The sequence below is a fragment of the Rhinopithecus bieti genome, unplaced genomic scaffold, assembly GCF_001698545.2.
Source record: "Rhinopithecus bieti isolate Rb0 unplaced genomic scaffold, ASM169854v2 scaffold_15850, whole genome shotgun sequence".
In the NCBI taxonomy this organism is placed as follows: domain Eukaryota; kingdom Metazoa; phylum Chordata; class Mammalia; order Primates; family Cercopithecidae; genus Rhinopithecus; species Rhinopithecus bieti.
Window position 1 is genome coordinate 1114962 of NW_016809273.1, and position 12829 is coordinate 1127790.

Consider the following 12829-nt stretch of genomic DNA (forward strand, 5'->3'; position numbering starts at 1 on the left):
AAATTTAATAATATCTTAGGCAAAATCTCATATCACAAAATAATCTTATAGTTACTGTAAAAGAGTAAGTATTTAAGAATTATAAAAATATGCAAAAAACAGAGTAATGATTATGTTTTTCCTACCAAATACTAAAATACATTATAAAATTGCAATATTAAACATTTTATGACACTAAATTTTTCTTTTAATTCTGTAAATTAGACTATTCGCCCACTTACTAAAGTCTTTATTATCTACATTTATTAGTTTTTGTTAGTTAATTAAGTGGAGTCTTCTAAATGTAGAATCATATTATCTGCAAAGGACAATTTATATTTTTCGTTTTTTTTGAGACGGAGTCTCGCTCTGTCACCCAGGCTGGAGTACAGTGGCCAGATCTCAGCTCACTGCAAGCTCCACCTCCCAGGTTTACGCCTCAGCCTCCCGAGTAGCTGGGACTACAGGCGCCCGCCACCTCGCCCGGCTATGTTTTTTTTTTTTTTTTTAGTAGAGATGGGGTTTCACCGTGTTAGCCAGGATGGTCTCGATCTCCTGACCTCATGATCCACCCGTCTCGGCCTCCCAAAGTGCTGGGATTACAGGCTTGAGCCACCGTGCCTGGCCGACAATTTATATTTTTCTATCCAAGCTTTATGTTCTAATTTTTCCTCTTGTGCATTCCTAGTTCATGTTTTCAAAATTATTTAGTAATAATGGCAAAAATGGACATTCTATTTCTTGTTGCTAAATTGTGATAATGCTTTCTATATTTCCTTATTAATTATTGAATAATTGCTTTCTTTGTGTTCAAAGAGATAAATTTACCTATACATCTATCCCTTAATATTGTAGTAGTTTTTATTTTTTAGTAAGAACAGATGTGAATTTTCTTACATTTTCAGCATTTATAGAAGACAAAAAAACAGTACCTTTTTGTCTTGCTAGATTAACATGGTTCTTGTACGATTTCCCATTATTTGCATTCCAGGAAAGCACCCTAGTTGACTGTTGCCTATTATTCTTCAATGACATTTTAATTTAATTGCAATTTTTATAGGGATGGGGGAATGCAATGGTATTCAGATGTGAGATCTATCCTCACTGTTTGCTATATGTTTTATTTCTACTGGATTTGGTATCAATGTTTTAATTGTTTCATCAACAATTATTTAGAAGCCTTTAGAAAACCTTCCTTGGAGCTTTTAATTTTTAAAGCTTTGACAGAACTAACTTTCAAGTGCTCACTTGGGCACCACATATACTAAAACTGGAGCAAGACAGAGAAGATTAGCATGGCCCCTGTGAAGGATGACACACAATTAATGAAGCGTTCCATACTTCGCCAACACCAAAATTCAGGAAATGCAGAGAACCCCAGTAAGATACTTCACAAGAAGATCATCCCCAAGACACATGGTCATCAGATTTTCCAAGGTCAAAATGAAAGAAAAAATGTTGAAGGTAGCTAAAGGAAAAGGTCAAGGGGAAGGAAAGCCCATCAGACTTACAGCAGACCTCTTAGCAGAAACCCTACAAGTGATAGGAGACTGAGAGCCAGTATTTAACATTCTTTTTTTTTTTTTTTTTTTTCCAGAGACAGAGTCTCACTCTGTCGCCCAGGCTGGAGTCCAGTGGCAGGATCTCGGCTCACTGCAAGCTCTGCCTCCCAGGTTCACACCTGCCTCAGCCTCCCAAGGAGCTGGGACTACAGGTGTCCACCTGACCTGCCTCAGCCTCCCAAAGAGTATTTAACATTCTTAAAGAAAAGAAATTCCAGGATTGCTGGCAAGATTGCCAAATAGGAACAGCTCTGGTATACAGCTCACAGCAAGACTGACACAAAAGGCAGGTGATTTCTGCATTTCCAACTGAGGCACCCGGTTTATCTCATTGGGACTGGTTAGACAGTGGATGCAGCCCAAGGAGGGCGAGCCAAAGCAGGGTGGGGCAATGCCTCACCTGGGAAGCGCAAAGGGTCGGGAAACTCCCTCTCCTAGCCAAGGGAAGCCATTAGGGACTGTACCATGCACTCCAGCCCAGATACTGCACTTTTCCCACAGTCTTTGCAGCCCACAGACCAGAAGATTCCCTCCGGTGCCTACGCCACCATGGTCCTTGGTTTCCAGCACAAAACTGGGCGGTCGTTTGGGCAGACCCAGTCAGGGACTTACAGATGAAACCCTCACCACCCTGGAACAGAGCACCTGGGGGAAGGGGCGGTTGTGGCCGCACTTACAGTAGACTTAAATGTCTCTGCTTGGCAGCTATGATGAGAGCAGCGGATCTCCTAGGACAGTGTTCAAGGTCTGATAAGAGACAGACTGCCTCCTCAAGTGGGTCCCTGACCCCCGTGTGTCCTGACTGGGAGACACCTCCCAGTAGGGACCGACAGACACCTCATACAAAAAAGCTCTGACTGTCATCTGGCAGCTACTCCTCTGGGACAAAACTTCCAGAGGAAGAAACAGGCAGCAATCTTTGCTGTTCTGAGCCTCCGCCAGTGATACCCAGGCAAAAAGGGTCTGGAGTGGACCTACAGCAAACTTCAGCAGACCTGCAGCAGAGGGGTCTGTTAAAAGGAAAACTAACAAACAGAAAGGAATAGTACCAACCTCAACAAAAAAGACGTCCACTCAGAGACCCCCTCCAAAGGTCACTGACTTCAAAGACCAAAGGTAGATAAATCCACGAAGATGGGGAGAAACCAGCGCAAGAAGGCTGAAAATTCCAAATATCAGAATGCCTCTTCTCCTCCAAAGGATCACAATGCCTTGCCAGCAAGGGAACAAAACTGGACAGAGAATGAGTTTGACAAATTGACAGAAGTAGACTTCAGAAGGTGGGTAATAACAAACTCCTCTGAGCTAAAGGAGCATGTTCTAACCCAATGCAAGGAAGCTAAGAACCTTGAAAACAGGTTAGACACATTGCCAACTAGAATGACCAGTTTAGAAAAGAGCATAAATGACCTGATGGAGCTGAAAAACATAGCACAAGAACTTCGTGAAGCATACACAAGTATCAATAGCAGAATCAATCAAATGGAAAAAAGGATATCAGAGATTTAAGACCAACTCAATGAAATAAAGTGAGAAGACTAGATTAGAGAAAAAAGAGTGAAAAGAAATGAACAAATCTTCCAAGAAATACGAGTCTATGTGAAAATACCAAATCTACATTTGATTGGTGTACCTGAAAGTGACTCAGAGAATGGAACCAAGTTGGAAAACACTCTTCAGGATATTAGTCAGGACAACTTCCCCAACCTGGCAAGGCAGGCCAACAATCAAATTCAGGAAATACACAGAGACACCACAAAGATACTCCTCCAGAAGACCAACCCCAAGACTCATAATCATCAGGTTCACCAAGGTTGAAAGGAAGAAAAAAATGTTAAGGGCAGCCAGAGAGAAAGGTCGGGTTACCACAAAGGGAAGCCCATCAGACTAATAGCGGATCTCTTGGCAGAAACCCTACAAGCCAGAAGAGAGTGGGGGCTAACATTCAACATTTGTAAAGAAAAGAATTTCCAAACCAAAATTTCATATCCAGCCAACTCAAGCTTCATAAGCAAAGGAGAAATAAAATCCTTTACAGATGAGCAAATGCTGGAGGATATTGTCACCACCAGGCCAGCCTTACAAGAGCTCCTGAAGGAAGCACTAAACATGGAAAGGAAAAACCAGTACCAGCCACTGCAAAAACATACCAAATTGTAAAGACCATCATCGCTATGCAGAAACTGCATCAACTAACAGGCAAACTAACCAGCTAGCATCATAATATCAGGATCAAATTCACCCATAACAATATCAACCTTAAATGTAAATGGGCTAAATGCCCCAAATAAAAGACAAAGACTGGCAAATTGGATAAAGAGTCAAGACCCATAGGGGTGCTGTATTAAGGAGACCCATCTCACGTGCAAAGACACACATAGGCTCAAAATAAAGGGATGGAGGAATATTTACCAAGCAAATGCAAAGAAAAAAAAAAAAAAAAGCAGGGGTTGCAATCCTAGTCTCTGATAAAACAGACTTTAAACCAACAAAGATCAAAAGAGTCAAAGAAGGGCATTACATAATGGTAAAGGGATCAATTCAACAGGAAGAGCTAACTATCCTAAATATATATGCATCCAATACAGGAGCACCCGGATTCATAAAGCAAGTTCTTAGAGACCTACAAATAGACTTAGACTCCCATACAATAATAAGGGGAGACTTTAACACCCCACTATCAATATTAGACAGAACAACAAAACAGAAAATTAATAAGGATATCCAGGACTTGAACTCAGCTCTGGACCAAGCAGACATCAATAGACATCAACAGAATTCTCCACTTCAAATCAACAGAATGTATGTTCTCAACACAACATCACACTTATTCTAAAATTGACCACATAATTGGAAGTAAATCACTCCTCAGTAAATGCAAAAAAAACGGCAATCATAACTAAGAGTCTCTCAGACCACAGTGCAATCAAATTAGAACTCAGGAATAAGAAACTCACTCAAAACCACACAACTACGTGGAAACTGAACAATCTGCTCCTGAATGACTACTGGATAAATAATGAAATTAAGGCAGAAATAAAGATGTTCTTTGAAACCAATCAGAACAAAGACACAATGTACCAGAATCTCTGGGACACTACTGAAACAGTGTTTAGAGGGAAATGTATAGCACTAAATGCCCACAAGAGAAAGCAGGGAAGATCTAAAATCGACACTGCAACATCACAATTTAAAAAACTAGAGAAGGAAGAGCAAACAAATTCAAAAGCTAGCAGAAAACAAGAAATAACTAAGATCAGAGCAGAACTGAAGAAGATAGAGACATGAAAACCCTTCAAAAAATCAATGAATCCAGGAGCTGATTTTTTGAAAAAGATTAACAAAAATGGATTGACCACTAGCCAGACTAATAAAAAAGAAAGGAGAGAAGAATCAAATAAATGCGATAAAAAATGATAAAGGGAATATCACCATCAATCCCACACAAATACAAACTACTACTAGAGTATACCAGACTAGACTATCCAGAAGAAATGGATAAACTAGACTATCCATAAGAAATGGATAAACTAGATTATCCACAAGAAATGGATAAATTCCTGGACACATACATCCTCCCATGACTAAACCAGGAAGAAGGTGAATCCCTGAATAGACCAATAACAAGTTCTGAAATTGAGGCAGCAGTTAATAGCTTACCAACCAAAAAAAGTCTAGGACCAGATGTATTTACAGCTGAATTCTACCAGAGGTACAAAGAGCAGCTGGTACCATTCCTCCTGAAAATATTCAAAACAATAGAAAAAGAGGGAATCCTCCCTAACTCATTTTATGAGGACAGCATCATCCTGATACCAAAACCTGGCAGAGACACAACAAAAAAAGAAAATTTCAGGCCAATATCCCTGTGAACATCGATGCGAAAATCCTCAATAAAATACTGGCAAACTGAATCCAGCAGCACATCAAAAAGCTTATCCACCATGATCAAGATGGCTTTATCCCTGGGATGCAAGGCTGGTGCAACATACATAAATCAATAAATGTAATCCATCACATAAACAGAACCAATGACAAAAACCACGTGATTATCTCAGTAGCTACAGAAAAGGCCTTAGACAAAATTCAATAGCCCTACATGCTAAAAATTCTCAATAAACTAGGTATTGATGGAATATATCTCAAAATAATAAGAGCTATTTATGACCAATCCACAGCAAATATCATAGTGACTGGGCAAGAACTGGAAGCATTCCCTTTGAAAACCAGCACAAGACAAGGATGCCCTCTCTCACCACTCCTATTCAACATAGTATTGGAAGTTTTGGCCAGGGCAATCAAGCAAGAGAAAGAAAACAAAAGGGCATTCCATTAGGAAAAAAGGAAGTCAAATTATCTCTCTTTGAGAATGATATCATTGTATGTTTAGAAAACCCCATCGTCTCAGCCCCAAATCCCCTTAAGCTGATAAGCAACTTCAGCAAATTCTCAGGATATAAAATCAATGTGAAAAAATCATAAGCATTCCTATACACCAATAACAGACAGAGAGCCAAATCATGAATGAATTCCCATTCACAATTGCTACAAAGAGAATAAAATACCTAAGAATCCACTCACAAAGGATGTGAAGGACCTCTTCAAGGAGAACTGCAAACCACTGTCAAGGAAATAAAAGAGGACACAAACAAATGGAAAAACATTCCATGCTTGTGGATAGGAAGAATAAATATTATGAAAATGGCCATATGGCCCAAAGTAATTTATAGATTCAATGCTATCCCCATCAAGCTACCACTGACTTTTCTCACAGAATTGGAAAAAAACTACTTTAAATTTCATATGGAATCAAAAATGGCCCCACATAGCCAAAACAATCCTAAGCAAAAAGAACAAAGCCGGAGGCATTATGCTACCTGACTTCAAACTATACTACAAGGCTACAGTAACAAAAACAGCATGGTCTTAGTACCAAAACAGATACATAGACCAATGGAACAGAACAGAGGCCTCAGAAATAACACCATACATCTACAAACATCTGATTTTTGACAAACCTGACAAACACAAGCAATGGGGAAAGGATTCCCTATTCATTAAATGGTGTTGGGAAACCTGGCTAGCCATATGCAGAAAGTGAAATTGTATCTCTTCCTTACACCTTACACAAAATTAACTCAAGATGGATTAAAGACTTAAACGTAAGATCTAAAACCATAAAAACCCTGAAAAAACCTAGTCAATACCATTCAGGACATAAAAGCAATGGCAACAAAAGTCAAAATAGACAAATGGAATCTAATTAAACTAAAGGGCCTCTGTACAGCAAAAGAAACTATCAGTAGAATGAACAGGCAACCTACAGAATGGGAGAAAATTTTTGCAATCTATCCATCTGACAAAGGAATAATATCCATAATCTACAAAGAACTTAAACAAATTTACAAGAAAAAAAAATCAAAAAGTAGGTAAAGGATATGAACAGAAATTTCTCAAAAGAAGACATTTATGCAGCCAACAAACATGAAAAGAAGCTCATCATCACTGGTCATTAGAGAAATGCAAATCAAAACCACAGTGAGGTAGCATCTCAGGCCAGTTAGAATGACAAGCATTAAAAAGTCAGGAAACAACAGATGCTGGAGAGGATGTGGAGAAACAGGAATGCTTTTATACAGTTGGTGGCAGTGTAAATTAGTTCAACCATTGTGGAAGACAGTGTGGTGATTCCTCAAGGATCTAGACCTAGAAATACCATTAGACCCAGCAATCCCATTACTGGGTATATACCAAAAGGATTATACATCATCCTACTGTAAAAACACATGCACACATATGTTTATTGCAGCACTGTTCACAATAGCAAAGACCTGGAAGCAACCCAAACACCCATCAATAATAGACTGGATAAAGAAAATGTGGCATATTTACCCCATGGAATACTATGCAGCCATAAAAAAGGATGAGTTCATGTCCTTTGTAGGGACATGGATGAAACTGGAAACCATCATTCTCAGCAAACTAATACAAGAACAGAAAACCAAACACCACACGTTCTCACTCATAAGTGGGAGGTGAACAATGAGAACATATGGAAACAGGGAAGGGAACATTACACTCTGGGGCCTGTTGTGGGGTGGGGCTAGCGGAAGGATAGCATTAGAAGTACCTAATGCAGATGACAGGCTGATGGGTGCAGCAAACCACTATGGCACTTGTATACCTATGTAACAAACCTGCATGTTCTGCACATGTACCCCAGAACTTAAAGTATAATAAAATAAAGGGAAATTCCAATGCAGAATTTCATATTTGGATAAACTAAGCTTCATATGTGAAGGAGAAATAAGATCTTTTCCAGACAAGCAAAACCTGGGGAATTTGTTACTACCAGACCTGCCTTAAAAGAGCTACTGAAGGAAGCACTAAATATGGAAAGACCATTAGCGGCCAATACAAAATACACTTAAAATACAGAGCAGTGACACTACAAAGCAACCAAATAAACAAGTCTGTATAATAACAAGCTAACAGCATGATGACATCAAATCCACACATTTGATACTAAACTTGAATGGAAATGGGCTAAGATCCACTGGTATTCTGTCTTCAAGAGACTCATCTCAGCTGCAATGACACTCATAAGCTCAAAGTAAAGGAATTGAGAAAATCAATCAAGCAAATGGAAAAAATGGGAAAATCTACCAAGCAAATGGAAATTGGGATTGCAATTTCAATTGCAAACTAAGAAATTTGCTAAACACCATATAATTATGTGAAAATTGAATAACCCGCATCTGAACGAGTTTTGGACAAATAATGAAATTAAGGCAGAAATCAAGAAGTTCTTTGAAACTAATGAGAACAAAGATACAACATACCAGAATCTTTGGGACACATCTAAGGCAGTATTAAGAGGGAAATTTATAGCACTAAATGTTAGAAAACCTCAATAGAACAACTTCTAACAGCACAACTAGATGAACTGGAGAACCAAAAGAAAATCAACCCCAAAACTAGCAGAAGACAAGATATAAGCAAAATCAGAGTTGAAGTGAAGGAGATTAAGGCACCAAAAAAAAAATTCAAAAGATAAATCCAGGAGTGATTTTTTTAATAAAACAGATTGACTGCTAGCTAGACTAATGAAGAAAGCCCAGTAGATGCAAATAAGCACCATTAGAAACAACAAAGGGAATATTACCCCTGGCCCCACAGAAATATAAATAACCATCAGAAAATATTATGAATACTTCTATGCAATAAACTAGAAAATTTAGAAAAAATGGATGAATTTCTGGATATATACACCCTCTCAAGACTGAACAAGAACAAAATTGAATCCTTAAGTAGATCACTAAAACCTCCAAAATTGAATCAGTAATAAATAGCTTACCAACCAAAAAAAAAAATTCCAGGAGCAGACAGATGTACAGCCAAATTCTACCAGGTGTACAAAGAAGATCTGGTACCATTCTTACTGATACTATTCCAAAAAATAAAAGAGGAGAGACTCATTCTAACTCATTCTATGAGGCCACCATTACCTTGACACTAAAACCTGGCAGAGATACAAAAAAAAAAAGAAAGAAAGAAAGAAAGAAAGAAAGAAAAGAAAGAAAGAAAGAAAAGAAAGAAAAGAAAGGAAAGAAAGGAAAGAAAGGAAAGAAAGGAAAGAAAGGAAAGAAAGGAAAGAAAGGAAAGAAAGGAAAGAAAGGAAAGAAAGAAAGAAAACTTTAGACCAATATCCCTGATGAACATCGGTGCAAAAATCCTCAACAAAATACTGGCAAACTGAATCCAGCAGCACATTAAGAATCTTATCCACCGCAGTCAAGTAGGTTTTACCCCTGGGAAACAAAGTTGGTTTAATATAAGCAAATCAATAAGGTGACTCATGACATAAACAGAACTAAAGACAAAAAAACACACAATCATCTCAGTAGACGCAGAAAAGACTTCTGATAGAATTCAGCACCCCTTCATGTTAAAAACTCAATAAACTAAGTATTGAAGGAACATACCTCAAAATAATAAGAGCCATTTATGACAAATCCACAGCCTACATTATATTGAATGGGCAAAAGCTGGAGGAATTCCCCTTGCAAACTGGCACAAGACAAGGATGCCTTCTCTCACCACTAATATTCAACATAATATTGAAAGTGTTGGCCAGAGCAATAAGGCAAGAGAAAGAAATAAAAGGCATCCAAATAGGAAGAGGAAATCAAACTATTTTGTTTGCAGACAACATAATACTATATCTAGAAAACCCTACAATCTCAGCCCAAAATCGTCTTTATCTGAAAACAACTTCAGCAAAGTCTCAAGATACATAATCAAGGTACAAAATAACTAGCATTCCTGTACACCAACACCAATAGTTGAGCCGAGAGCCAAATCAGGAATCCAATCCCATTCACAACTGCCACAAAATAATAAAATACCTAGAAATACAGCTAACCAGGGAGGTGAGCAATCTCTACAATAAGAATTGCAAAATGCTGCTCAAAGAAATCATAGATGATGTAAACAAATGGAAAATGTGCTCATGGATAGAAAGAATCAATATCATTAAAATGTCCATACAGCCCAAAGCAATTTACAGATTAAATGCTATTCTTATTAAACCAGCAATGATATTCTTCACAGAACTAGAAAACTATTTTAAAGTTCATATGGAACTAAGAAAGTCTCAATAACCAAGCCAATCCCAAGCAAAAGAACAAAACTAGAGACATCATGCTACCCAACTTCAAACAATATCACAGAACTATAGTAACCAAAAGAGCATGGTATTAGCACAAAACAGACACATTGACCAACGGAACAGATAGAGAGTCCAGATACAAGGCCACACACCTACAAACTATCTGATCTTTGACAAGCCTGACAAAACAAACAATGGCAAAAGGATACCCCATTCAATAAGTGGTGCTGGGATAACTAACTAGTCATGTGCAGAAGATTGAAACTGAACCCTTTCCTTACACCATATACAAAATCAACCCAAGATGGATTGAGGACTTAAATGTAAAACCCAAAACTATAAAACCTCTGAAGACAACCTAAGCAATATTATTCTGGACACAGGAATGGGACAAAACTTCATGACAAAGACATCAAAAGCAATTGCAACAAAAGTAAAATTGACAAATGGGATATAATTAAACTAAATAGCTTCCACACAGAAAACTATTGACAGAATAAACAGACAACCTACAGAATGGGAGAAAATTTTGCAAATTGTGTATTTGACAAAGGTTTGATATCTAGCATCTATAAGAAAGGTAAACAAATTTCAAGCAAAAAACAAACAACCCCTTAAAACGTGGGCAAAGGACATGAACAGATAATTTTCTAAAGAAGACATACACGTGGCCAACAAGCATATGAAGAAAAAACCTCAATATCACTGATTATTAGATAAATGCAGATCAAAACCACGATGAGATACCATCTCACAATAGTTAGAATAGTTATTATTAAAAGTCAAAATAACAGATGCTGGCTAAGTTGTGGAGAAAAGGAACACTTATACACTGTTGGTGGGAGTGTAAATTAGTTCAACCATATAGAAAACAGTATGGTGATTCCTCAAATATCTAAAACAGAAATATCATTCAATACAGCAATCCCATTACTGGGCATATGTCCAGTGGATTATAAAGCATTATATCATAAAGACATATAAACATGTGTTCATTGCAGCACTATTTATAGCAGCAAAGACATGGAATCAACCTAAATGTCCATCAGTGTTAGACTGAATTAAAAAAATGTGGTATCTATACACCATGGAATAGTATGCTGCCATGCAAAAGAACAAGGTCATATCTTTTGCAGGAAGACAGATGGAGGTGTAGGCCATTATCCTTAGCAAACTAAGGCAGGAACAAAATCCAAATACCATGTTCTTACTTTTAAGGGGAGCTTAATGATGAGAACACATGGACACACGGAGCGGACCAACACACACTGGGGCCTACTGGAGGGTGGAAGGTGGGATGACAGACAGGAACAGGGAAAATAGTGGCTTAATTCCTGGGTGATGAAATAATCTGCACCACAAATCCTTATGATACAAGTTTACCTATGTAACATACCTGCACATTTATCCCAAACTTAAAATAAAAGTGAAAATAATTAACTTTGAAATCAACTAAGCTTCAGAAACATTTACTGAATATAAGTGGTTGTTGAGGATTTTGTTTATTTGATAACTTTACTTTTTTCTTATGCTAATTGGTCTATTTAGATTCTCTTACTTCTGGTATAAATTTTCTAGTTTATTCTTTTCTATAAATTAAAAAAATCCAAATTGTGAGATTAATTTATATATTCACATATAATTTTAAACTATCTTCCTCTAAATTACTATTTCCAAATATCAGTGTTTTCATATTTTGCTTTCTCCTTTTATTCTTAGTATTTTTTATTTCATTATTTTTTAAAACCAGCAAATTCATTAATTCTGCCTTTTGCTAATTCGTTAATTTCCCTTTATCTTTACGAATTCTAACTTATTCTTTTCTTTACTACTTCAATCTAACCCTTAAGTCATTTAGTTTGTGTAAAACCAGGCACAGATCTACCACTTGTAAAGTTGTTAGGATGGATAGCTCCTATTACTTGTGAAAGCTTCTATACTACATTTAATCTCTAAATTGGAAGAGTCCTAGACCTTGTGGGATGACTAGAAATTTTAGACACAGAATCCAGGAAGCATGGCACTTGGTGAAATTTAATATCTGAGATGATCATAATATGGTCACCATGGTTAAAAAAATGGAGAGACGTTTCAAACCAAGCAAGGCAGTGCTTCTCTGACAGGGTAAAACCTCAATCCATCCTGACTGCTGAGCTCACTGATTCAGAGTATGCCCCAGTGACAGAAAGGCATACTCTCACCAGGCATCAAGTGGTAAATGGAATTCAGCTTAAAGATGCCTTAGGCCAAATTCTATTTAATGTCTAGTCTTTACCTTTACTGATTGAACTGTAGTCATCATCTCAGCTTGCTTGTCGCTATATAATCTCTTGTAATAGGTTTTTTCATTCATTATTTAGTAGCAATTATTTTCAATTATCCCTCAGTTTTACTCTTTTAGATTTTTTTTTCTGGCAGAGTCAAAAGCTAGTTCATTGAGAAAAGTTTAACAAAATTCTGGCAAGATTGATTTTAAGAAAAGGGAGAAAAGAAAGAAGGAAGCAAAGAAGAACATTAATACACTATTAGAATATATAAGACTACAGAGAATAAACATATAAAATATTTTACTATAAATAACTTTTTTGCAAATAAATTTCAAAACATAGAATAAAAA